Source organism: Pleurodeles waltl, chromosome 11 (assembly GCF_031143425.1).
Source record: "Pleurodeles waltl isolate 20211129_DDA chromosome 11, aPleWal1.hap1.20221129, whole genome shotgun sequence".
Lineage (NCBI taxonomy): Eukaryota > Metazoa > Chordata > Amphibia > Caudata > Salamandridae > Pleurodeles > Pleurodeles waltl.
The window spans coordinates 523,311,025-523,336,349 of record NC_090450.1 but is presented as its reverse complement, the minus strand read 5'-3'; the positions used below and the strand labels follow the sequence as shown (position 1 = coordinate 523,336,349).

Below are 25,325 nucleotides of genomic sequence, written 5' to 3'. Positions count from 1 at the left end.
ATAACGAATGGCGTGGGTGGATACTTATTAGTAAGTCCCTTTAGAAACTTTAAAACAATTGGTGACTTAAAGAAGGATGGTTGATCAGGAAAGCACAGAAAAGCAGATAGTGCAGACCGATAACCTTTAACAGTGGCAACTGAAAAACCTTTCTGTGCTAAATAGAGTGCAAATGACAAAATGTCAGATAAACCAGCTTTTAAAGGATCTAAACTATTCTCTCCACACCAGCTTGTAAACTTAGCCCAACGATTCGCAAGGATCGACTTGGTGGAGTGTCGCCTGGCCGATAGAATAACTTCCACCACATCTGGATGGAGAGAAAAGGAACTCAGATTGCCCCGTTCAATCTCCAGGCATGAAGATGCAGGCTCTGGAGGTGGGGGTGTAGAATCTGCCCCTGCGACTGCGAGTGGAGGTCCACCCTGCAAGGGAGACGGAGCGGAGGGCACTGAGAGAGTTGGAGTAGGTCCGAATACCACACCCTTCTCGGCCAATCCGGAGCTATTAGGATGACTTGGGCTCGGTCTTGGCGGATCTTCCTGAGAACTCGAGGAATCAAGGGTATGGGGGGAAACGCGTAAAGCAACTGACCCTTCCAGGTCATCTGAAACGCATCCCCCAAAGCTCCTTGCACCGGATACTGGAGGCTGCAAAATAGCGGGCAATGCGCATTCTCTTGAGTGGCAAACAGATCTATTTGTGGATATCCCCACATCTGGAAGATATACAGAACCAGATCTGGATGAAGACGCCACTCGTGGTCGACCGAGCTGCGTCGACTGAGAATGTCTGCACGCACATTCAGGACTCCGGCCAAATGATGTGCAATCAAGCAGATCTTGTGGTCCTGAAACCAGGACCAGAGTCGAAGAGCTTCTCTGCAGAGAAGATACGACCCCACTCCTCCCTGCTTGTTTATATACCACATCGCGGTCGTGTTGTCCGTTAGAACTTGGACTGAGTGACCATGAATGGAAGGGAGGAAGGCCTTGAGTGCCAGCCGTACTGCCCACAATTCTAACAGATTGATGTGTAATTTCTGTTCTACTGGTGACCAAAGGCCTTTGATCTCCAGGTCCCCCAGATGAGCTCCCCACCCTAGAGTGGAAGCATCCATTACCACTGAGGCCACTGGTGGGGGTAGCGAAAACAGCCTTCCTTGAGACAGGTTGCCGACCGCTGCCCACCATTGAAGATCCACTGCAGTGTCTCAGGAGATCTTTATTGAGTCCTCGAGATCCCCTTTGTGCTGAAACCACTGCCTGCGGACGCACCACTGGAGAGCCCTCATGTGACAGCGTGCATGAGTGACCAACAGTATGCAAGAAGCAAACAGACCGAGCAGACGAAGGACTTTGAGGATTGGAACTACCGCTCCATTTCGAAACATTGGAATCAAAGCCTGTATGTCCTGAACCCGCTGTGGCGGAGGAAAGGCCCGATTCAATGTTGTGTCCAATACTGCCCCTATGAACAGGAGGCGTTGAGAGGGCTCCAGGTGAGACTTGGGTACATTGACTGAAAACCCCAGGTCGTACAACAATTGAGTCGTTGACTGGAGATGTCACCGCACGAGCTCTGGAGTACTGGCTTTGATCAACCAATCGTCCAGATAGGGAAACACAGCGATCCCCTTTCTTCTGAGCTCTGCCGCTACCACCGCCATCACCTTCGTGAAGACTCGAGGTGCTGAAGTAAGACCAAACGGGAGGACCGCAAACTGATAATGTTGTGATCCCACCACAAAACGGAGATACTTCCTGTGCGATCTGAGGATCGGAATATGAAAATATGCGTCCTGCAAATCGACCGACACCATCCAGTCCCCTTCGTTCAACGCCAAAAGAACCTGTGAGAGGGTCAGCATTTTGAACTTTTCCTGTTTGAGGAAACAATTCAAAATCCTCAAGTCTAAAATCGGTCTTAGCCGACCATCCTTCTTGGGAATCAGAAAGTATCTTGAATAGCACCCCTGACCCCTCTCTTGCTCAGGAACCAACTCTATTGCACCTTTTTGTAATAGGGATAACACCTCCTGCTGCAACAGGAGAAGATGATCTTCCGAACAGAAGGATGGGCGGGGAGGGAGGGTGGGAGGAAATTCTCGAAAGGGAAGAGCGTACCCCTTCTTCACAATGTCGATGACCCAGGAGTCTGATGTTATGACCTCCCACATTGGAAGAAAAAGGGAAAGACTCCACCCTACTGGAGATGAATGGACAGGGAATGGCGGAGGACTACGGCTGCTTTCCTTGCTGCACCCCTCCCGAGGAAGAGGCAGAGTGCTGCAAGGTGGCTCCTCTCGTACGGACTCTGCCCCTGCCCCTGAAAGATCTGTAAGGCAGGGTAGAAGCAGTTTGTTGTGGTCCTTGCAGTCTTCCTCGAAAGGAACCACAACCAAAACCTTTACATCTGCGAAAGCCTCTAAAGGTGGATGAGGCCGAAGTCTGGAGTCCCAAGGATCTAGCTGTTGCTCTACTCTCTTTAAAGCGTTCTAAGGCCGAGTCAGCCTTAGATCCGAAGAAACACCGGATCCCCAGGCGCCGTCCTGTAACGCCGAGCCACCGCCCTGTTGACTGCAGCGGTGGATACAGGCTTCATCCAAATATCCTTTATAGGGTCCAGCAGAGCCTCATTGAATGGAAGAAGAGGCTCAGCAGAAGCAGATGTTGGATGGAGAACCTCAATCAACAAATTTCTCTTAACCTCCGTCCGCGGTGGGAAGAGTAATATCCAAAAAATTCACAGCCTTACGAATGACCTTATGGAACGTAGCTGCCTCCTCCGTGATCTCCCCAGGAGAAGCTAGATCCCACTCCGGGGTAGTGTCCAGGCCGCTAGCTGAGTCTAGACCCTGGAAGTCACCTGAGGGCTCAACCACTTCTCCTTCCTCCAGGTGTTGTCTTGCGTACTCTTCTTCTTCTTCCCTCCGCCAGACGCCTTGATTTAAGTCTGGACTCCAAGCCTGGAGTCGACAAGGCGTCAGACGACGCCGAAGACCTCCGTCGGCGCCGAGCCTCGGATCCGTCCGAAGCCGGAGGCTCCGGCTCCACAGCGATCCTAGACGTCAATGGAATCCGAGGCGAATCCACCGGCGCCGTAACAGGTGTAGCCATCCTGGCCGACGTCATAGTTATCGGCGCCGCTTCAGACGCTGTAGGCATAAACGGGGTGAACGGCGCCGACTTGAAAGACGCCGGAACACCCAAATCGTAGGCCAAAGGACCAGATGGACCTGCGTGACTTCCACCCGGCGCCATGGAAGCAAAGATGTTAAACATAGCGTTAAAAACGCTGCAGGATCCGATCCCGGAGTCGGGAAAGCCAGGTACTGTTGTTGCTACACCGGCGCCGGTAAAGCTGCCGAAGAGGGTCCGGGTAACTCCTGGCCAGGAGAACCTTCAGGCCTCTGGAGAGGCTCGACCTCAAAGACCGACCCAGTGACGCAGGGGTCGTCGGAGGAGGAGGGGTGACGGTCGGGTTTATCTCCCACGTCGGACGACGCCGAGCCGACGGAGCACCACCCAATCTTTTCTTCTTTAACAATTGGGGTGTTTTTTTCACCCCTGTGGTTCCTTAGTGCAGCAGGAATTTTTGTGGAGGTGCACACTACATTCTACTTTTTAATATTATTTGTGTTTATTGTGATTACTTGGAAACTATTAGGGATTGATGCGTCTCTTTATGAGCTTGCTGCACTCTGTTTAATTAATGGAGAAGCCGATCTAGACCTGGACCGACCCTTGCTCTATCGGCGCCGAGACCCATGACGGCACCGAGAGCCACGATGATGGTGGCGAGACCTCGAGGATCTCGACGAAGACTCCCTCCTATGACGCCTCTCTTTCTTCTTCTTGGATCGAGCCAAGAATAACTTTGCCTCTCTTTCTTTGAGCGCCTTAGGGTTCATGCGCTGGCACAAACCGCACGCCTCGACCTCATGATCTGAACTAAGGCACGAGAGGCAGTTATCGTGGGGGTTGGTAACCGACATCCGACCCCCGCATTGGTTACAAGGTTTAAAGCCGGATTTTCTAGGCTGCGACATCGTAACCGACAGTTGGTAACAGTAGCTCCCTGTGAGCCTCGAAGAAACGACCGTTATTCGGGCACGGAAAAAAGGGAACTGACGTCTACACATCGACAAGGGCTTCTTATTGCCTGGATGACGTCATGTGGCGTCGCGTGGAGTCGGGCGATTGTGACGTCATCGTCGACGTGCAGAGCTAGAAGAAATTTCCGTTGAAGGCTGGCGCGAGGGGAGAATTCTTTTGGTGAGGAATCCACAGGTAGGTGTATCCATCAGAATCATCAGAGCAGAGAGTTCATTATAGAACTCTGGGGAATCAACATTTGGTGTGTATACATTAACTAGTAGTAAGTTCTTACCTGCCGGCATACCCATCACCGGTAGGCTCTGCCCCTCCAGATAAGAGATACTTCACTTAGACACAAATGGAATACTCTTATGCATTAGAATATATACTTTGCGTGAACATGAACTGAAGTGGGAAAAGTGATGGTTAGAGCCCCATGAAGCAACATATGTGCACTCAGGGCAAGGCGAAAAGTGGGTCTCCTGCAAAAAGACCAATTCAACACCATGGCTATTTAGGTAGGAGAGGACCTGCGTCCCTTTGAGGACCCTGATGTTCCATGTCATATATGGGAGTGCAAGTGTCCAGTCCCCACTAGCGCGTTACGTCATGTAACCGGAAGTTAATGTCGTGCAGATGTACAGCAATGTGTTTATGGAGTATAATGTAGCAAAATAGTGGTGTTGCATCCGTGATCAAACATAACAATACAGTAAAGTTCCCTCCCCCCCATCAACACCAGTAACAACAACAACTGGTGAATCCCAATAATCCCCAAACAAATCTGACAATCAAACAGGGTGGTATACACCCTGTGCAAAACAGATGCAAAACAATATCGTAGAACTATCTAGCTGGCTGATAGGACCTGGTATGATACATCACATCACGATTCCCATCACGATTCCCAAGGAAAACACCTAATAAAGGTGATGCACTGACTGCTCCTTCAAAGCAAGGGCTCCTGCATTAAGTGAGAAACTTTAAAAAAAGATAAATATTGACAGTAATATTAGATACTTACTTCTAATTTAACTGATTCTGATTTATTAATTATGACATTTAATTTCAGGTAGTACAACATTATTTATGAATGTATTAAGTAAGGTTTCTAAGAGCAAGGTTTCAATGGCAGTGATAATGCTAGATGTGGAAAAAGCATTCAATCATTTTGGATGACAAATTATGTTCAGAGATTTAAAATAACATGGATTTGGAACAATTTATTAATTTGATTTCATCACTATGCAAATCTCGTGTGATTTCTATTTCTATTTTTGTTAATAGCATAATCTCTTCTTATTTTTCCATTGGAAGAGGGACTCACCTTTGTTTTGTCACTAGAATAATTTCTAGAAAAAGTAAGACAGAATGCTAATATTAAAAAATTCTGAACTAAGGGTGTGTTTGATGGCTACTCTGGAATACCTAGGCATATATTTTCAAATTCATTTAGAAAATGTATTAAATTAACCATTGAGAGCATTAAACAAAAAGATTAACTTACAGACTGAAAAATGCCCCCCTTCATATTTATCCCATATATTTATGCCCATGTTGGGGGGGCAGAATGGATATAAAAATATGATGTTGGTTCCTGCTATCATTAATAAATTATCTATGCTTCCGGTTGAGTTCATTCTTGCTAACTTTATTTGGAATGAAAAACCAAGAATCTCCTTGTCGAAGCTTAGATATGAAAATCATTCTGTCTGGTTAATTTTCTCAATTTTTAATGCTTGCCATTGATCTTTCTGTTTAATTAGGGCCTGTGTTTGGATTGCTGATGGCAATTTGCAGACTAATGGCCTGATTACGAGTCAGACTAGTGGTGATGGTCAGACTGCTGCGCACCAGGCAGTTTGACTGCCACATTACGACCCTGGCAGTTGGACCGCCAAGGGACCACTGTCACCCCAGGGAACATGGTTCTTGATGGGCTGATGATGGATGGATTCATGGTCAGCCACAGCGGCGCTGTACTCAGCGCTGCTGTGCTGACCATAACTCCTGCTTCTGCCAGCCTTTCCATGGAAGGGCTGGCAGAAACACAGTGCAGGGGGCCACAGTGGGCCCCTGCCCAGCACCCTCGGAGTGCGCACTGTCTGCTGTGTAGACTGTGCTCACTCCAAGGGTGTTGGTGTGCTACAGTATTGGCATTGGCTTCCTTTAGGGAGCTGAGGCCAATACCGCAGCACTGTTCCCGCCGGCCTGATCGGTGGGAACGTTGTAATACGATGTTCCTGCCGGGGTGACTTTGTAATATGACAGTGGGGAGGCAGCCGGTATGATAGCTGCCTCCTCCCCGCGGCTTTGACGGCGAGAGTTTTCCAACTGCCAAAGTCGTAATGAGCCCCTCAGTGCCTTGAGACCACCAAACTTGCGATGACGGTTGGACCGCTGCTCTCCTGATGGTCCGTCTGCTAGATTATGATCCGACCGCCAGGAGACCAACACCACCACCACCAGGATCATAGATCCTGACGGATTGGCAGCGGTCACAGTCCATGGTGGAAAGGCAGGTGGAAAGCCAGTGCTGGGGGCCACATGGGATGCTGCACTGCCCGTGACCATATTGTGGGCAGTGCAGGGGACCCTGCCAGCACCCTCAGAATGCACACTGTGTGCTATGCACAGACTGCACATTCTGAAGGTGGTTGGTGTGCAATGGCATAGGCCTTGGCTCCCTAAGGAAGCTGAGGCCAATGCTGCAGCACTGTTTCCACTGGGCTGACCAAAGGAAACATCGCAATACAACATTTCTGCCGGTCAGTCCAGTGAAAACATTGATGGCAACCTCACCCACACCGTATTGACAGTCTCATTTAATGAGGCCCTAAAACTATTAGTTTAAATAAAGAAAAGTTTCTCAATCCTCCCCTTTCCTTTTATTCTTTGTATGTCATAAAACATAACTCTGGTATACTCATATTTTCAATACTACTTGTCTTCTTTTGAGGCCAATTTTATAGTAAGGCCTCTTACAAAAAAGACTTTCTCAATTCCACCATTTGGTATAATGGTAAATCTGGGATTAACAATAAGGTTATTCATATAAATACATAGGATTGAAGGGAGCATTATGAATTAATGAGGTTGCAAAGATGATACAATTTGTTCTTTCACTCTACTTCAGGATAGCTTTATTCTTTCAGAATAATTTTGGAGTCAGTATTCAAATTTAATTTAATCTCTTAATGCATCACTTAATTTATTAAAAGTTCATGTGGATAATGTTGATAATAATTGTGTACTTTTTAATCAGTGTACTGAAACTTCTAAAGCCTCCACTCTACATTGACATTATAAAACGATTAACAGAGATCGAATTAAAAGTAATGTAGAACACTATGTAAGAATTCATATTTCATGGTCAGACATGGAATGGAATTCGGTCTAAAATGTACTTTATATTTCATACTGTCAACACCACTCAAACACTGTTTACAGGATATTTATTTGGAGATTGATACCTAGTATTTGACATAAAAAGAAATAATTTTTAGTATCCATGAAGATATGTTGAAGAAATTGCAGAGTTTTTTTTATAAAAAAAGACCTGCATTAAGCATTTTGATGATAACTCTAATAATAATGTGTGGTTTAATAGGGACTGCTCAAAGGCCAAGTCTGCATTAAAAACAGCTATTATGACTTGCTCTCAGGGTGCGATTCAATCAGCTAGACGTGCTTATAAGAAGATCATAATACAAGCAAAGAAAAATTGGGAAGACTCAATTTGGCAGAATTAGCTTGATGCAACTAAAATTAATGATAACATGACATTCCGGAATCTTCTGTCTAAAAGACAAAGAGGGGGCAAGAGTTGGGTGAATTATATCACTAAACTTTATGCTACTCCTTGTAATCTTCCAACCCATGATTCAGTTTTTCCACTGTTGGTTAGAACGAGCTATTCCCCGGATAAACCAGGACTGGATATACTTTTGAAGAGCCAATTACTTTTACTCTAGAGGAAACTACAGCAGCAATTAATTCTCTAAAATCTGGTAAAGGGTGTGTGGCTAAGATGGCCGCCACGTAGGAGCCTTTCTTCTGACCTCTGCCGCAGCCTGCATTGTGAGCCGGCCCAAGGACGTCTACGCCTGGCCCTGGGGGGCTTGTGGTGTGCCCTTGCGACCCGGGGGGCCCCTGGAGCAGCCGGTGGGGCCGAATTGACCTGCCGCACCTGATGGTATGCACATTTGTGCCGCTGGAGGAGGACACGCTGCCGTTGCGGCCTGCACAGGCGTGGCTGGCGCCCTGAGCGGACATGAGCGGGCCTGCGGTGCGGCGGGGTGCCCATGAGCGGGTGCGGTACCCTCCCAGCGGAGGAGTGGAAAATTGCTGGGCCCCCTCCTGCCCAGTAGCCTGTTAACATCTGGGGGCCTCGGAGAGAGTCCTGGAGGGTGAGCGGATCGGGCCTTGACGGCGGAAGGCCCCGAGGCACAGAAGGAAAATGCGAGGTGCTGAGCCCTGACCCGGGGCCTCCAGAGGGAGCTGAGCTGCGGGCTCTCCCCCACACTGAGTGCAGGCTGGTGCTGGGCCCGATCGATGAGGAATATTGCCCCCACACTTTTTCACTTTACTGGATGCTGGAGGTGTGTGGAACTCCTACCTGGATGCGGTGGTGACACCGGGCGCTTGAGTGTGATACCCCTGAACGAAAGAGCCGCACGGGGACAGGGGTGTGCTGCGGGAGGACTGGTCTTCGGCAGTCGAGTTTTGGGCCTTTTGGGCCACGGAGAGTGCTGAGTAGCAGAGCGGAGAGGTGAAGTCCAAGATCCTTGATCGTTTAGGGACCAGCGGGTTCCCCTGGGGCTGTGCGGCTGCGACGAGGTGGTGGCTGCCTAGAGGTGCGGAGGGGACCACTCCAAACCTGCTGAGTTTGGCGATGGCATCCTAGAGGCACAGCAAGAAAGAGAGCTCTCTGAGGGACCTCTTTGCCAAGACCCCCGCCAGGAAGATGCCTCAAGGCGAGCCCTCTCTGGAAGAGGATGAGGTCACCGGTGAACAGGGAGAATTCATGGACGGTGAAGCACCCCTGAGCCGGTCCTTCAAGGAACAGTTATTCAGAGCCCTGCATGGAGACTTTGCCACCTTGAAGTAAGAAATAGCAGCGGAGGTCAAAGAACTGAAATGCAAAGTCTTCAAGTTGGGACAACGAATGGACACGCTGGAGCAATCTAGAGATGCACGGGAGGAAGGAGTGGACTGCCATAGGAGGGAGCTCCTTATCTTGCAAGATAAGAATCTAGAATGCAATACCAGCTTGAGGATCTGGAAAACAGATCAAGGTGATCCAACTTTCAAATTAAGAGTGTCCCGTCTCAGGCAGTGACAGGGAAATTGGAGGACTTTGTGGAACGACTTTTCAGACACGTGGCACCGGACCTTAAGGACCAGACCCTGGTGCTTAACAGGACACATAGGGTGGGCCGTCCGGCCTCTTCACCGGGCCAAGCACAGGACATATTAACATGCCTGCACCATTACAAGCAGCAGGAGATCATCATGCTGGCGGCCCAGGACCACCGGGTCATTGACTTTGAGAGGTTTCGTGTTGGCCTATTCCATCAATGCAGACGCTGCAGCGCTGCAGGGCCTTTAAACCGGTGACGGACTTCCTGAGAGATAATGGCATCAAATACGAATGGAGCCACCCTTTCCGTCTCCAGTTTGTTTGGCAGAACGAGACCCACATTGTTCGCATGCATGGTGGAGGAGGTCCAGGCACTGGAGGGTATGCCGCCCGCCTCGGGCCGGACCTTCGTCACCGGAAGCCCGGAGGGGGTGCCCGCGGACCGACGAGGATCGACCAAGACACCGGTCCAGGCACTTGCGACAGCTAAAACCCTCCACAGCTGAGAGCCAAAAGGAGAGAGCGGCATTGCTTCGATGTCTACGCAGCCAGGACAGCATCTCTGACGTGGACTCGGACCAGTGAGGACCCCGGGCTCTTTCAGCGCCCCAATGGGGATGCAGACCTGTGATTTCCTGGATGATCAACAATAGGCCTTGGGCCGGTGCAGGAGTAGTGATAATTGCAAACAGTTGCGAGGAGGCGGGGCTCTGACCACCTCCCCCTAAACAGAGTGGTGATCATCTTCCACCGGCATGTGGATCGGACTCCCCCTCTACTTGTTCAACGTTGGTTCCCAGGCTGGGAACGATACTCCAGTTTGTTTCTTCTCTTCTGTTTGTTTATTCCTCTCTGCTTTCCTAATCATCTGTCCTGCTTTTCTAATGCCCGACAGGGTGACACATAGTGGGGGCCTGCTGGGATGGTTGGTGGGGTCTCACCTGACTACTAGCGGGAGCCCTCATTCTTAACATGACAACTATTTTTAGCCTCAATGTAAGGGGTCTTAGCGCAGCTGTCAAACGACAGGCACTACTGATCCAACCTAGGGAGGCACAGGCAGACCTTTGCCTCTTACAAGAAACCCATTTGATACGAGCGGACTGGAGGAGATTGAGGTCACAGTGGTTGGACAGACAATTCCACTGCCTGGGTCCGGGGAGACGGGCGGGAGTTGCAATCTTGTTAGCGACCAGCTTCCAGGGGAGGGTTTGGAGGGTACAAGCTGAGATCCCTGGGCAACTTCTTTCCCTTCACATAGACCTTGGTGGGCACAGAATGACGGTAGCGAACATTTACGGCCCGAATGAGCAGCAGGACCGTTTCCTCCGTGACACTCTGAGCAAGTCATGGCTACTCCGGATGAAGATATTGTGGTTGGGGGGGGGACTTTAATTTAGTACTGGACACCCTGCTTGACAGATCAGCCCAGAGATATGGAGAGACAGGTGCCTTTACTAAAGACTTTCGGGAGTGGTTGGAGGCGGTGGGACTTTCAGACATTTGGCGCAAACAACACCCGGTGGTGAGGGCCTACTCCTTCTTTTTTGCGGCACATCAGACCTATGCACGCATTGATCTTTTCCACACCTCGCCGCACGTTACCAGTAGGGTAATTGGAACCGCGGTGGGTGTGGCATCCCTGTCAGATCACGCCCCACTCACGCTGTCCCTCGCCGCTCCGCCGCATGACTCGGTTGCCAATTGCTGGCGCCTTAATGCGGGACTCCTAACCTACGAAGATATCCTGATAAAAATTGAGGGAACGATACGGCACTATCTGGAGACCAACTATATCCCCGGGGTCGGAATGCCCCTTCTTTGGGAAGCCTTAAAAGCAATCGTTAGGGGGCAATTTATATCAATTGCTGCAAGATTTAATAGGGCCCGGCGGATGAAACGCCAACAACTGGAAGATGACATCCGATCTCTGGAGGCCTCACATGGACGGTCGGGGTCGTTACTGATGCGGAGACAGATTAATACCCTGCGTAAGCAACTGCGTGCCTTGGATGGTGACAGGGCAGAGCCTGTTGCGGACCAAACAGAGATACTACCCTGGGGGAGATCATGCGGGCGGCTATTGGCTCACCGGCTCCAAGTGCTGGCGAGGGGACGGCGTGTGGCGGGGTTACAAGTGCCGGATGGCACACGGATTGAACGGGAGGACTGCATTATCGCTAGGTTTGAGCAATTTTACCCTGATCTGTATGCGGAGGAGGGGCTCGACAGGAGGGAGGAATGGAGGCCTACCTGGCTTCGTCCCCCTGCCTCGGCTTCCCCTGACTGACGGTGAGGCGCTGGATGGTGACATCACCGTAGCGGAAGTCTCGGCAGCTATACAGCGACTGCCGGCTGTGAAGGTGCCTGGGCTGATGGCTTTAGTGCGGAGTTCTACAAATCCTTCGGTACCGTGCTGGTGCCAGTCCTGGCCCGATTTTATAATCTACTAGGTCCTGCTGTTCCTCTGCTCCATTGCAGCTGGGGATTGTAACGGTAATTCCTAAACTGGGGAAGGATCCAACCCTCTGTGCTTCGTATCACCCCATTACGTTGTTGAATGTGGATGCTAAGATATTTACAAGTATTTTGGCCCACAGATTGAAACCGTACATGCAGGGCCTGCTCGATCCGGACCAAACTGGCTTTTTTCCCGAGTGTTCGTGCAGTTATAACACCAAAAGGTTATGTCATCTGCTAGACAAAGTCCAGCGAGCTCACATCCCGGCGCTCCTTCTCTCTATTGATGCTGAAAATGCCTTTGATAGGGTCCATTGGCGATACCTACACGAGGTCCTGTGGCACGCCGGGCTTGGCCCCAGATTCCGTGACTGGGTACGTTGTTCGTATGATAAGCCAAGAGGTATGGTGTCAGTGAATTGTAGGCTGTCAGGGGCCGGGCTATCGATTTGGCCTTGGGGGATGCGAAGCAGCTCTTGTTCGCCCGGTGGGGCTCGGAGAGTGTCCCTACTCACATGGACTGGCTACACAAAATGTGGACTCTGCTGGGTATGGAACAGTTGACAGCGGAGGCGACTGGTACACTGCCACTCTTTGATAAGACCTAGGCCCCGGCTATTAGATATTTGTCAGCGGACTTCCGGGAGCTGCGCATACTGCAGCTGACTAGAACGACTGACCTCCAGAACTGAATGGTGGACCCACTGCCACTTCCCGAGGGAGTAGCTTACGATTACTCTGGTGAGCCCTTTTGCTCATGGGTAAGGGTGTCATATCTCCAACTCCCTGCCTCCTACTCTTCTTCTCTCCTGTTGTTTCTTCCCCACTGGCCTGTGGTTGTAGGTGGGTGATGCTGTTACGCTTTTAAAATCAATAAAAGAGATCTTAAACCATAAAATCTAGTAAAAAGCCATGTCCGGCTAAAATTACGGGAGATCTATACAAATCAGAACCAATAATATGGTCCTGGTATATAAATCTGATTTCGAATAAAATTGCAGCCGGGGGGTCCAATCCCGAGTACTTGGAAAGGGGCTGAAATAATTCCTATTCACAAAAAGGGTGATGTGAGTTCCCCAGCCAATTACAGACCTATCAGCCTTATTGATCATTTACAGAAAATTGTTGCTAGACAGCTTTTGGAAAGGCTACTAAGTTGGGTACAAGATTTTTTGGGGTTATCTCCTTTACAGGCGGATTTTCACCCAAAAACCAGCACGATAGATCAGGTTTTTAGGCTGATGCTCTTATATTGGAAATATGTAGCCCTTGCCAAGCAACATTTATATGTTGTTTTTGTGGACCTTTTATCTGCTTTCGATATGGTCCCCAGAGAAAAACTATGGGAAGTGTTACACAGAATGGGTACTCCTATCAATATAATCCTTCTTTTACAACGGTTACATGACAATACATACGCTCAGGTGAGATGGGGTAATCAGGGAGAGTTAACAGAACATATTCCCATTCAGAGGGGGTACGCCAGGGATGCGACTTGGCTCCAACCTTATTTACTTTATTTATAAATGAGGTGGTACAAATTTTGTCTTCTTGTCAGAATGATGCCCCCTCTCTGAATGCGCAGAAAATCCCCATCCTACTCTTTGCAGACAATTCTCCACTTATTTCCAAGACCCCAATGGGTCTTCAGATTCTTGTTAATAGGTTCAAATCATTCTGTGTAGATTATGGCCTGGAACTGAATGTTAGTAAAACCAAATTAATGGTGTTCAGTCCAGGATCAATCAGGAGATGTACCATCATTTTAGATGGGATTCCCCTAAGTAAGGTTAGCTCAATCGACTATTTGGGCATGAAGATATCAAATAACCTACTTTGGGAGGACCAGATCAGCAAAAGTAAGGGGCTTCTCCATCATAGGGTGAGCGCTATCCTGCATTTCCATAAAAGCTCTGTATCCAAAGCCGTATCTCCAGCTATTAAAATCTATCTGGTAAAGGCGCACGGTGCGGCTGCCTATGGTTCAGAGATGTGGGGGTTAGTAAAAGATTGTCTGTGGGCGAAAATAATTTTGGCAGGTCTTTAATTGCGTGCCCTCATTGTACACCCCTGACTTCAGTGTTTCTGGATCTCGGGTTTAATCGCATTGCTGATCTGATAGCTCTAAGACCCCTACTCTTTTGGATAAGGATTTGGACTACCCCTGAACTTGTCATATACAGGGACTCCCTTCTTGATTTACCTAAAAGATCAAATGTAGCTTCTATTCCTTAGTTTAGACATGTTTCAAAATGGTTTCGAACTGTGGGGTTGGGAAGCTACTGGGAGAACCCACAGAATTTGGAAAAAAATCATAAATCTATTCTAAAAACATCTTATTGGTCCCATGTAAGAAATAATCTCATCTGCTGTAAATGTTATGGTCAGTTCACAAATTTATTCATTGATCTCAAGTGGTATCCTCAGTATGAACCTTATTTAGATCTTATACCTGACTTACTGGGAAAGAGTTTGTATGCTCATTTTCATTTTGGGTGCTTACCGTTGCTGTCTCTAACAGGTAGTTGGGGATCGCTTTCAACTTCAGACTTATGCCCTGCTTGTTGTGACACTTTATGTTTTTCTGTCTGGCATATTCCATTCCCCGGTCGAAATGGATTCATACAGCCTGCCGAAACTTGGGTCCAAGCCACTGCCGTACTGCTTTAATGATTTTAAAAAGCGACACTTCCAATTTCGTAATCTTTGCGGTTAGCAAGTTCCTTGTGGCTGCCTGGCATATAGGAACTCATTCTCTTGAAAAAAAAAAAAAAATGTTTTGTATATAAGTATGTTATAGGTATGAAGTGGGAGGTTTTATATTTCATTGTAATATTTGAATGCCTTTTAATTTTGTTTATGTTTTAAATTTTCTATGAGCTTAATTTTTTTTATGTTTGCTTTGATGGTTATGTTGACAGAATAAAGCTTATTGTTTACTTAAATAAGCACATTTTGGAAATGCTGTTTATTGGAAGATTCTTTGATGCATACAATTTCCCAGTGCAATCCTGTTAAAAAAATTCTGTTTTAAAAGTTAGTGTTAGAAAGTTGGTTATTAGTTTTCTGGCCAGCACAAGTAATAGATTCTCAATTGTCCACAGTGGGAATCAAACATCCCATTATAGCGCTTGACTCTTGCGGGGTAGCGAGGTGGAGAAGAGTAAGGTCTACTCAAGGGAGGTGGACTGGACTGGGCTAGTAATTACCAATCGCTGGCACACAATAATTACACACACACACTAATAAATACTACATAATAATTTACAAATATACATTGGCAGATGGAATATACCATAGATGACATTGTGTAGACAAAGGTGACCCCCTAGAGAGGTCACCAAAACATATCAAGTGAGTTTCAACAGTCATTGTGTAATAACCCTATTATTTTGGCATGAATAATTGTCATAATTGTGATAGTGATGACTCAAAAAAAACATATGGAATCATCCTGAAAACCCAATAAAATATTTAATAGGAATAAACTCTGTGTTTGTACAGTCTTTCATGCATTTAGTAGTAACTATAATGGTCGGCACAACCCCAAGAGGGCATTACAGTAAAACAGCATGGTGAAAACGCATTGCAGTGTAACCATACAATCAGCCCCTAGAGGGCGAGACCACATGAACAGTGCATTACACATTATTAGGTCTTCCAGGCCTTCTAAAATTCTACCATATGTCAGGCACCTAGAGAGCAAACTACTCCCAGCTGAGAGCAAAAACTATAGCCATGGGAGAGCTTCAAAATGCCTTGAACAGTGGGGAAGCTGATGATTTTGTTTCACCCCCACCAACTTAAGGTGTGGACCCAGAAAATGACCTGCAATGCAAGAGCACGTCATGCTGAATGATTTTTTGGGGGCAGCATCGTCCTAGGACCACCACAGGCTGAGTTATAGGCCAAAATGAATGTAAAGCAAAGGGCCATTATAGTTATTTGTGAACATTGTGCATATTATAGCAGCAGCTCTCCCAGTGTGCCAGGTAGACCCGCAGTGATGTTTTTCTTGTTCTTTGCCTTAGAATGTAGTCTCCTGCTGTGTTTTCCATTTTTTTAATGGGGGGTATCCAGACCCAACGGGCACCCCAACGCTTGCAATCATTTGAGGGCAGCACAAGCAGCCCAACACCTTCTTACCTCTCTGGCTCCCTGCACGGCCCGTGCTGCTGCGTGCTGCTGTGTGAGAGGGCAGGAGTCTCACTTGAGTCTGCCTGCTCCGGTGGGCAGAAGTGTACTGCAAGGACCACTTCCTGCTGCATCCCGGGGCCCAACGATGGGGGATCTGGGCCCCTCCTAACTCAGTGGATGAAGCACAACAGCGCTTACCCCTACGTTCGCCATATCCCGGGGCCCAGGGATGGGATCCTCAGCACCTCCTGTATTCAACAGGAAAGCGCCATGGATGCTTCTTCACATTCTTGCAGTGCCGGGGGACCGGGAATGGCATCTGGGTCCCAATTTCCATAAATCCACCCAAAGAATGGAGTCACGGGTGAAGTAGGAACACAGGGAGGGGGCACCGTGTGCACCCTCTCACCCAGTGTGATAAAGACAGCTTAATTGTGATGTACCCCGGGCTCTGGTCGACCTTGAAGGAAGCTGATCCAATGGCAACTGAGCCAAACCCACTCCAAGGGAGGAAAAATTAGGTTAAAGGTCATCAAACTTTAAAATGCCATACCTTGGGTCATTTTGGGTCAATTTGGACAATCCTGGGCCCATTGTACTCAAGGTGGCGAGCTCTAGCCACCAGTTGCAAAAACCTTCCTCACTTCCAAAGTGGTGCAGTCCTCCAAAAGCTGGGCCTCCTGGTGCCCTGCCACAGTTCTCCTCTGTGGCTTTGTTGGTGGTAGCAGAAAGGTCCAGGGCTTCCCCCAACTGATCCTCAAGGGAGTAAGGAGGTCAGCCTAACTGGTCCTTGGGGAGGCCCACTGGTCCTGGGGTCAACAGGACAGAGTCCTGGGTCCTGAGTGGGGGTCAGGGGGTTCCTCCTTCCAGGTCTCAATGGCAGCCCCAGAAACTAGCAGTGAAGCAGTAGAAATTTTCAGGCAAGAGAGTGTCTTCCACGGGTGCAAGAATTTAAAAATGGGAGAGGAAGGGTTCAGAAAACAGGCACCCCTAAACAATCCTCTCTACCCCTGTCCCAACCCTCCTGCACAGCATTTTGGGACAATCCAAAAGAGCATCATCAAGGAGCCACTGGTCACATCAGCTCTTGGGGTCTCAGATCCACCCCTTGCTGACATCACTGCTAGGGACTTGCACACTAGAATTTGAAAGGGAGCCCCCTGGTGGTTTGGCTCCAGTTGTCTGGGCACTCTCCTTTATACAGTGTGCTTCAGCAGGCCCATCACTGGTGCAGTATGACAGCTGGGTGATTGCTACAGATCATCCGCCCCATCGCTTTCCTCCTCAAGAGCTTGGAGAAGTAGTGCTAATTGCTCCTTTTGTGTGGAGGATGCCTTTGTGCCTGCTGCTGGAGAAAATGTAATTACTGGGCACAGCAGGGTGAAAAATGGCCTAGGCCCAGACCCTGAGCTCAGCCACGAAAACATGTAAACTCTGAATGACCCACAAGATGTACAGTTATCATGTTGGAAGTTATAAATGTGATTTTCTCGTACAGGCTACACTCCAATTCAAGATATCAATTGTCTCTGTAGGCCTAGTGGGAAGTGAAACTACATTTTAAGTTTTCCTTCCCATGAGTATAAAGGAGTGTCACTATAGTTAAAATAGTAATGCACATAGACTTTCCCTAATAGTGTACAGTACTCTCATCCCAGGTGAATACCTAATCCTGCAGAGTCCCCAGTGCACGAGACAACCTTTCTATTGTTACAGGGCTGTGCATGACAGTCTTCCAGGTGGAGCATGCATACTTGCAACCAGCCATGTGCCCTTACCTTTAATGCGTTGCCACAGCCTTATCTTTAAAGGCATACAAGGGTGGTAAACATATGCAAAAATATTGTTTTCCTATACATATAACTGTAGGCACAAAAATATCGACAAAAAAATGATTCACACTAGTATCGTAAATATATATAAAAATATTGTTTTAGATAAATATAGTTAAAAATAGGAAACATTAAATATACTAGCGTGTAACCATAATATAATGTCAATTAAATATATTTAAAAAATATACAAATATATGTATATATATAAATATATACTTATTTAAACAAACACCCATGTGTGTATGTTTATTTACTTGTACATTATGTAAAACTATTAATAAATAATTAAAATAATAATTTTATATTATAAATTACTATTTTTCAAATGTAATAATATAACAAGTATATATATATATATATATATATATATATATATATATATATATATATATATATGTATATATATATATATATATATATATATATATATTTATATATCAATCAAAACAAGGCCCTTTCAGGGTTAGATTGACGCATAAATATATATTTCACACATATATAAAATAAATTAAAAACCATAAAGATTAAACTGGAACAAAATGAAAAAATACCAATGTAATTGCACATAGCAAAATAAACATTATAATTTTTTTAAAAAAAAAATAGAATATAAAATACACAAACATAATAATATAATTCTAAACAATATAAATAAAACTATACATTTCTTGGAATAATACATATACTATTCCCACTCCAGTCTGTGCAACAGTAGGGAAAGCACTGGACTCAGGAGTAGTACATTTACTATTCTCACTCCAGTCTGTGCAACAGTAGTGAATGCTTTGGCTTAGGAGAAGTAAAATTTACTATTCCCACTCCAGTCTGTGCAACAGTAGGAAAAGCGTTGGACTCAGGAGGGGTAAAATTTACTATTCCCACTCCAGTCGGTGCCACAGTATGGAAAGCTTTGGACTCTGGAAGGGTAAAATCTACTGTCCCCACCCCATTAGATGCAACAGTAGGGAAAGCATTTGACTCAGGAGGGGTTACATTTACTATTCCTACTCCAATCTGTGCAACAGTAGGGAAAGCATTGGACTTAGGAGGGGTAAAATTTACTATTCCCACACCGGTCGGTGCAACAGTAGGGAAAGCATTGGACTCAAGAGGGGTAAAATGTACTATTCCCACTCCAGTCTGTGCAACAGTAGAAAAAGTACTTCACTTCAAACACATTCCTTATTTTAATAATAGTATTAATTTAATAAAATTATAAAACTATTAACATAAAATAAAACATATAACAAAATTAATTATATTTTTTAAAACATTAATTTAAGAAAAAAGTTATTAAATATCATTATTTCATTAAATTCCCACACTATAGTCACACATTCAACATATATCTAAATAAATAAATTATAATAATTACACAATTTACTTATGTGACAATTAACTAATTAATATCAAATAATTTATAATTTACCAATTATTAGTTTATTAACTTTCTACCTTATACCCCTACAAACCCAACAACCTGCACCTAAAATGCAAATAAAAAATTATAATAATTACACATTGGACATAATTAATTAAAGTCCATTAATTAGTACTGAATCGATAATTAATAATTAATAAATTCTTTTTTAATTAACTTCTCACCCTATACCCCTACATCCCAACAACCTGCCACTAAAATATAACTTAAAAACATATTATTTACACAATTTACATACCTAATAAACAAATAAATAATTAATATTAATAAAAAAAAATAATTACACTCAATTAACTTCCAACCCTGTACCCCTACAAACTTACATCCCGCTAAGAAACTATCAATTACTATTTTACAATAAAATTAAAAACAGAAATGCTTAAAATTACAAACTATATTTAAAAACATTAACAACAATTACACAAACAATATAAAACATATACAATTAAAATATTATTTAAACACATAAACAATGATGTTTCTTACCCTAAAAAAGTTATATATTTTGTCAACAATATTTTTGCACACTATGGCCCGTATTTATACTTTTTTTGCGCCGCATTTGCGTCGTTTTTTGACGCAAAAACGGCGCAAACTTTCAAAATACCATTGTATTTTGTAGGTTTGCGCCGTTTTGCGTCGCAAATGCGGCGCTAAAAAAAGTATAAATATGGGCCTATATATCTGTGTCATGATATTAAATACTTGATATTTCGCAAGGCGTCAAGATGGCAGACGCACTTTCATAGTGCTCCGGACCCCTCCGTCTTGAATCCGCCTGGAATCCTCCCCCCTGTGAGTGCCCCCCCATTGGGAGGACGTTGAGATCTTCTGCTCCGGGGCAAGCGGTAAAAACTGGGCCCGGGCCCGACCCGGAGACACGGGCGGACCTGGAGAGTCCGTGGCCTACAATCAGCCGCGAGGAGGGGCCGAGCGTGTCTGGGGCGCGGAGGCCCCGGGCTGGAGTGGAGCCCACTGAGGTGGACCCGGAGAGGGGAGCGGGGGCGATCTCTGGCCCTCTGTCTCCTTCCTTCCTTCCTGCTTCCTCCCCTCCCCGTCCCTTACCACATTCCTGGAAGAATGGTTCCGCTCCTGGATCCCGAAGGGCCGCCTCACCCCGTGGTTTGCCACTGAGGGAGCCCAACGAGCCCTGCAGATGAGGCCTCTGCCGAGGTCCCTGCTGAGACCGGTAATCATCGACAAATAACCACAGTTAAATGCCTTCACTTCACTGATCCGACAATATGGAGGGGTCCACCACTGCTCAACCATTTAGTTTTGGTTATCAACTCGCCTGGTTCAAGGCGCGATGTTCATGGGTAAGGGCGACAGATGCTTCTGGGGGGAAGTATGGGGTGGGGAGGGAGTTGGGGGGCTTCAAACGTTACACTTATTAACAGGAGGTGAGATACCGTTCACTGTCACGTTGACATGTTTGTTGATTCGAAATTTGACTAAAATACAGGACAACCGACAGACAAACCGTAATAACGTAACAAAGCCATCAAAGGCACGCCGGGAGACTGCGGCGGGAGACATCTTAAACCTAAAGCGATCACGCCCGCGGGGTACAGCCAAGACAATTTTATACAGAGACCTTAATGTATCCAACACAGGCCATCTCATGGAATGTCAATGGACTGTTAGATAAGATTAAGCGCACTGCAGTGTTTACCTTCATACATAGACACCGACCCGAGGTACTCCTCTTGCAGGAAACACACCTTGCCGGAGAGCACTGCCCCTTCCTTGCAAGAAGGGGATTTGACAGAATCTACCATGCTGGGTTCGGCTCGAGAGGGGTCGTGCTCCTTTTCTCTGAAGGTGATGCAGACCTGGAAGGACAAGCAGGGCCGATTTGTGGCCATCACTGGTACAGTAGAGGGGATGACAATCAATATAGTTAGTATATATATTCCCCCAACGCTACAACGGGGAACCACCAAACTTACCCAACTCCTTCTAGACCTACCTTCAGGGCTGAGAGTGATAGGGGGTGAATTTAATGCAGTCCCGGACCCAAGACTGGACGTGGAAGGCCCAATAACCACTCACAGACATGACATGGCGATGAGCCTTACAAACTGGATGACAGCAATGGGACTCAGTGACACATGGTGACTGCGACACCCACGACATAAGCAATACACTCACACCTCGGAGGCGCACGGCTCACAGTCCCGAATCGATCGGGTACTATTACCCAGCATAAACTGCAATGCCTTATCACATATTGAAATACTAGCAAGAGGCATATCTGATCACGCACCACCCCGCTTAGTTCTAGGTCAAGCCCGACAGACGAATCGACCCATGTGGAGGATGGTACTTACAAAATCAAGAATTTGTAGAACAGCTACTAAAGGCACAAATTGGTTACTTTAGCCTGAAAGAGGGATCAGTGTCTTCTCCTGGCATCTTATGGGCCGCGGGCAAGGCTGTACTGAGAGGATCAGCTACAGGCCTGATAAGAAAGCTAGAGCATTTAAAAACTCAAAATATCGAATCACTAGAGAAACAAGCGGCAGAGCTAGAACAGGCACAAGAAGGGAACCCCAACGAGAGGGGGGCAAGGCAACTAGCCCTGGTACGGGAGGAAATCAGAGACCTGTCCTTAGAAGCAGCAAAAGCACTCTGTCGAGCGAGCACAGCAAGAATATATGGATGGGGGGACAAAACAGGGAAATTACTACACTGGCTGATCTCCCACCACAGAGCCTCGGCCATTATCTCCGAAATATGGGACGAAGAACAGGGCAAGGTCGAGAAACACCAAGATATAGCAGATGCCTTTGCCCGCTATTACAAAACACTATATAAGGCCTCGGAATCGGTCGATCCAACCCACGGCCGTAGACTACTAGACACTATCCCCCTGCCCCGACTGCCTCCTTTGGTGATACAGATTCTAGATGAACCTTTGAAAGAGGAAGAGATAAATAATGCCATCACAGGACTGAGAGCTGGGAAGACCCCAGGCCCTGATGGCTTCCCATCAGAATACTACAAGAAATATAGGAAGGAGCTAATACCACGTCTGATGGCCCTTTTCACAGAAGTGGAACAACAGGGACGTCTCCCAAGGGGGCTGGATGAGGCCACCATAGTAGTGATTCCCAAATCTAATCCCCCATCACTGCACTGTGCAGACTATAGACCAATCTCATTGATCAACTGCGAGGTCAAAATCCTTGCTAATATACTTGCAACGTGCCTCAAAAGAGTTTTACCACAGTTGATTCATGCAGATCAATGTGGATTTATGACAACCTGCAGCACCCGTCATTGTATCCGCCGCCTTCACGTAGCCCTTGATGAGAGACATAAACTACCCCGAGACTTAGCGCTGCTCTTTATTGACTTTGAGAAGGCTTTTGACTCTGTAGACTGGAACTTCCTATTCATGGTACTGCAGAGGGCGGGACTGGGACCAAGGTTCTGCCAGCTGACCCGAGCGCTATACGCAGACCCCTCGGCCCGGGTACAAGTTAACGGAACCCTGTCATCACTCTTTGAAGTCAGAAGGGGAACGAGACAGGGATGTCCGCTGTCCCCCCTCCTCTTCGCCCTAACTATAGAACCTCTGTCCCAGATGTCCCGGACAGACCCAGAATATTGTGGCTGGAAATGGAGGCACGCTACAGAAGATAGAATAGCCCTATATGCGGATGACGTGCTACTTTATATGGGTACCCGAAGCATGTCTGGCCCACGCAGCATCCAACTCCTTAAATGTTTTGCAACGGCATCAGGCCTGAAAATGAATCCTGCCAAATCGGTTCTGGTCCCCTTGGTGAACACCCAAGACTGTTTTGACTGGCAGGACACGATACCCCTCCGCAGACTGAGCTTTAAGTATCTGGGCTTCTGGGTGACCCTCCTACCGGAACTGACCTGGACAAAGAATGTGGACTCACTGTTAACACAAGTTAAGACAGACCTACAAAGATGGCAGACACTACCACTGAACATAATGGGGCGGGTGGCTTTGTATAAAATTATGATCCTACTCACACTATTATATGCCTTTCAGAACTTCCCCCTCCCCATTCCACGTTCGTGGTTTCGGATCCTAGAAACAGCCACAACACAATTCCTTTGGGGAGGAGCTAGGCACCGGGTAGCAGTAAAATACTGTAGGAGGGGAACACACGAGGGAGGCCTGGGGGCGTCTGACCCATACCTATATTACTTGGCGACACAGCTCCTAATAGTACATGACTGGTTTAATGGAGGATGGTCAGACCCAGCATACCAAGTGGAACTGGGCATTCTAGGCTTCCCACGCATCCTAGATGCGCTGTATGGTGCACCTCTCCCCCATTACATGGGCGACACAACTAGAGCTGTCATCCTGGCATGGCAGGCTGCACTGAGACACACCCACTGGAACGCTATATTCACACTGCAAACTCCGCTGTGGAGAGGGAGGTGGTTGAACGCCACCGCCGCACTGCAGGGATTTGCAGAATGGGACCCATTGGGGATCTCACTAGTAGGCGACGTATGGAAGGGAGAAACACTAAAATCCTTTCAGGAACTACAGACAGAGTTCCAACTAGCCCGTACACAGTTCTTTAGGTATCTCCAACTCAGACATGCCATAGGAACACAACTCCCCAAGAGTCTTCTGCCGGAATTTAGTCCCCTCGAGGCCAAACTACTGATGGGTGACATAGGAGTGAAAGGGGTCTCACAGTTCTATAAAATGTTGATCAATAATACACCAGGAGACGTGAACTCGATGAGGACTGGGTGGGAGATCTGGACCCGGCCTTTGGAAGACTTGGAATGGACGGAAGCACTAGAGGCCCCTAAAACCTTAGCCATATCGGCAAATCTATGCACTGTACAATTTTACTACTTACATAAAGCATATTTGGCACCTAATAGGCTTTCACGAGCTGGACTATGGCCAAATAGCCGCTGCCCCTGATGCAACGGGGAACACGCAGATTTCTTCCATATGGTCCGGTCATGCCCGATCTTGCAGGTCTACTGGGGAAAGGTTCTAAGCAACTTAAATAAGACAATAGGGACGGAGCTCCGACTCTCTGCTAGTATGGTACTACTGGGAATTATGGAGGGGGTGATGAGGTCACAGACTAACTGAGCTTTCATTGGGACGGCCTTGCTGGTGGCCAAACGAGACATAGACGTGGCATGGACCTCGCCTACCGGCCCATCCCTGCAGAAATGGAGAAAAGGAGTAGACTGGTGTGCAATCCAAGAGAAACAAATATATGAATCGAGAGGATGCCCCCGGAAATATGAAAAGATATGGGGCCCGTGGCTTGGAACACTGTCATAGACTACACTGGAGTGTCCTCCTCCCCATCGAGCGAAACCACGGTAACACACATGTTCTCCCCCGAGAGGAAGAGGATGTACATATATATGACAAATGTATAACATTGAACTGTCTGGTTGTACCTGTACGAAAAGGTTGTTGCCAAAATTCTCTTAAAACAATACAATTTGTTTATTTAAAAAAAAAGAAAAAAACTTGATATTTCTACAACTCTATATTTTTTAATTTATATTTTGTCCAAACACTCCAGGAACAAGGAGCACGGTATGTGGGTTCAGGTGCTGTCTCTGGCTCATTTACATGTTGTGGGATAGCATTTGCCATCAGGTACTTCATGCATCTGCATTTGCCTGTAGTTTAGTGCCATCATCTCTTTAATCTCTAAAGGCAGAAGCAGGTGTGCACTTGTAATCAATTTGCAATTTCCCACTGTTCAAGTGATTTTGGAAGTTTCTTGTAACTTGCAGGGACTTGCCAGTGTATTTATCTGATGGGATTACTAGAACTATAAGGACTAGGATGTAAACTGCTCATGGCAATGGGACCGTGAGTCTTCCATTGCACGACTTGGGCACATTAGCCAATTGACTGCGAGTATGAATTGCAGACCTCTCAAAGCTGGCATGTTACCATATTCACAAGCAGAAGTTGCATGGTTTAGACGAGGAATGTTATTTTG

The 25,325-nt window shown here is 46.7% G+C and overlaps 1 protein-coding gene across 1 annotated transcript in view; it reads right to left on the bottom strand.

Annotated features, from left to right (window-relative positions):
• Positions 1-25,325, bottom strand: part of SLC9A9 (solute carrier family 9 member A9) — a 2,563,562-nt gene that overhangs the window by 1,129,803 nt on the left and 1,408,434 nt on the right. The gene's annotated exons all lie outside the window — the stretch shown is intronic.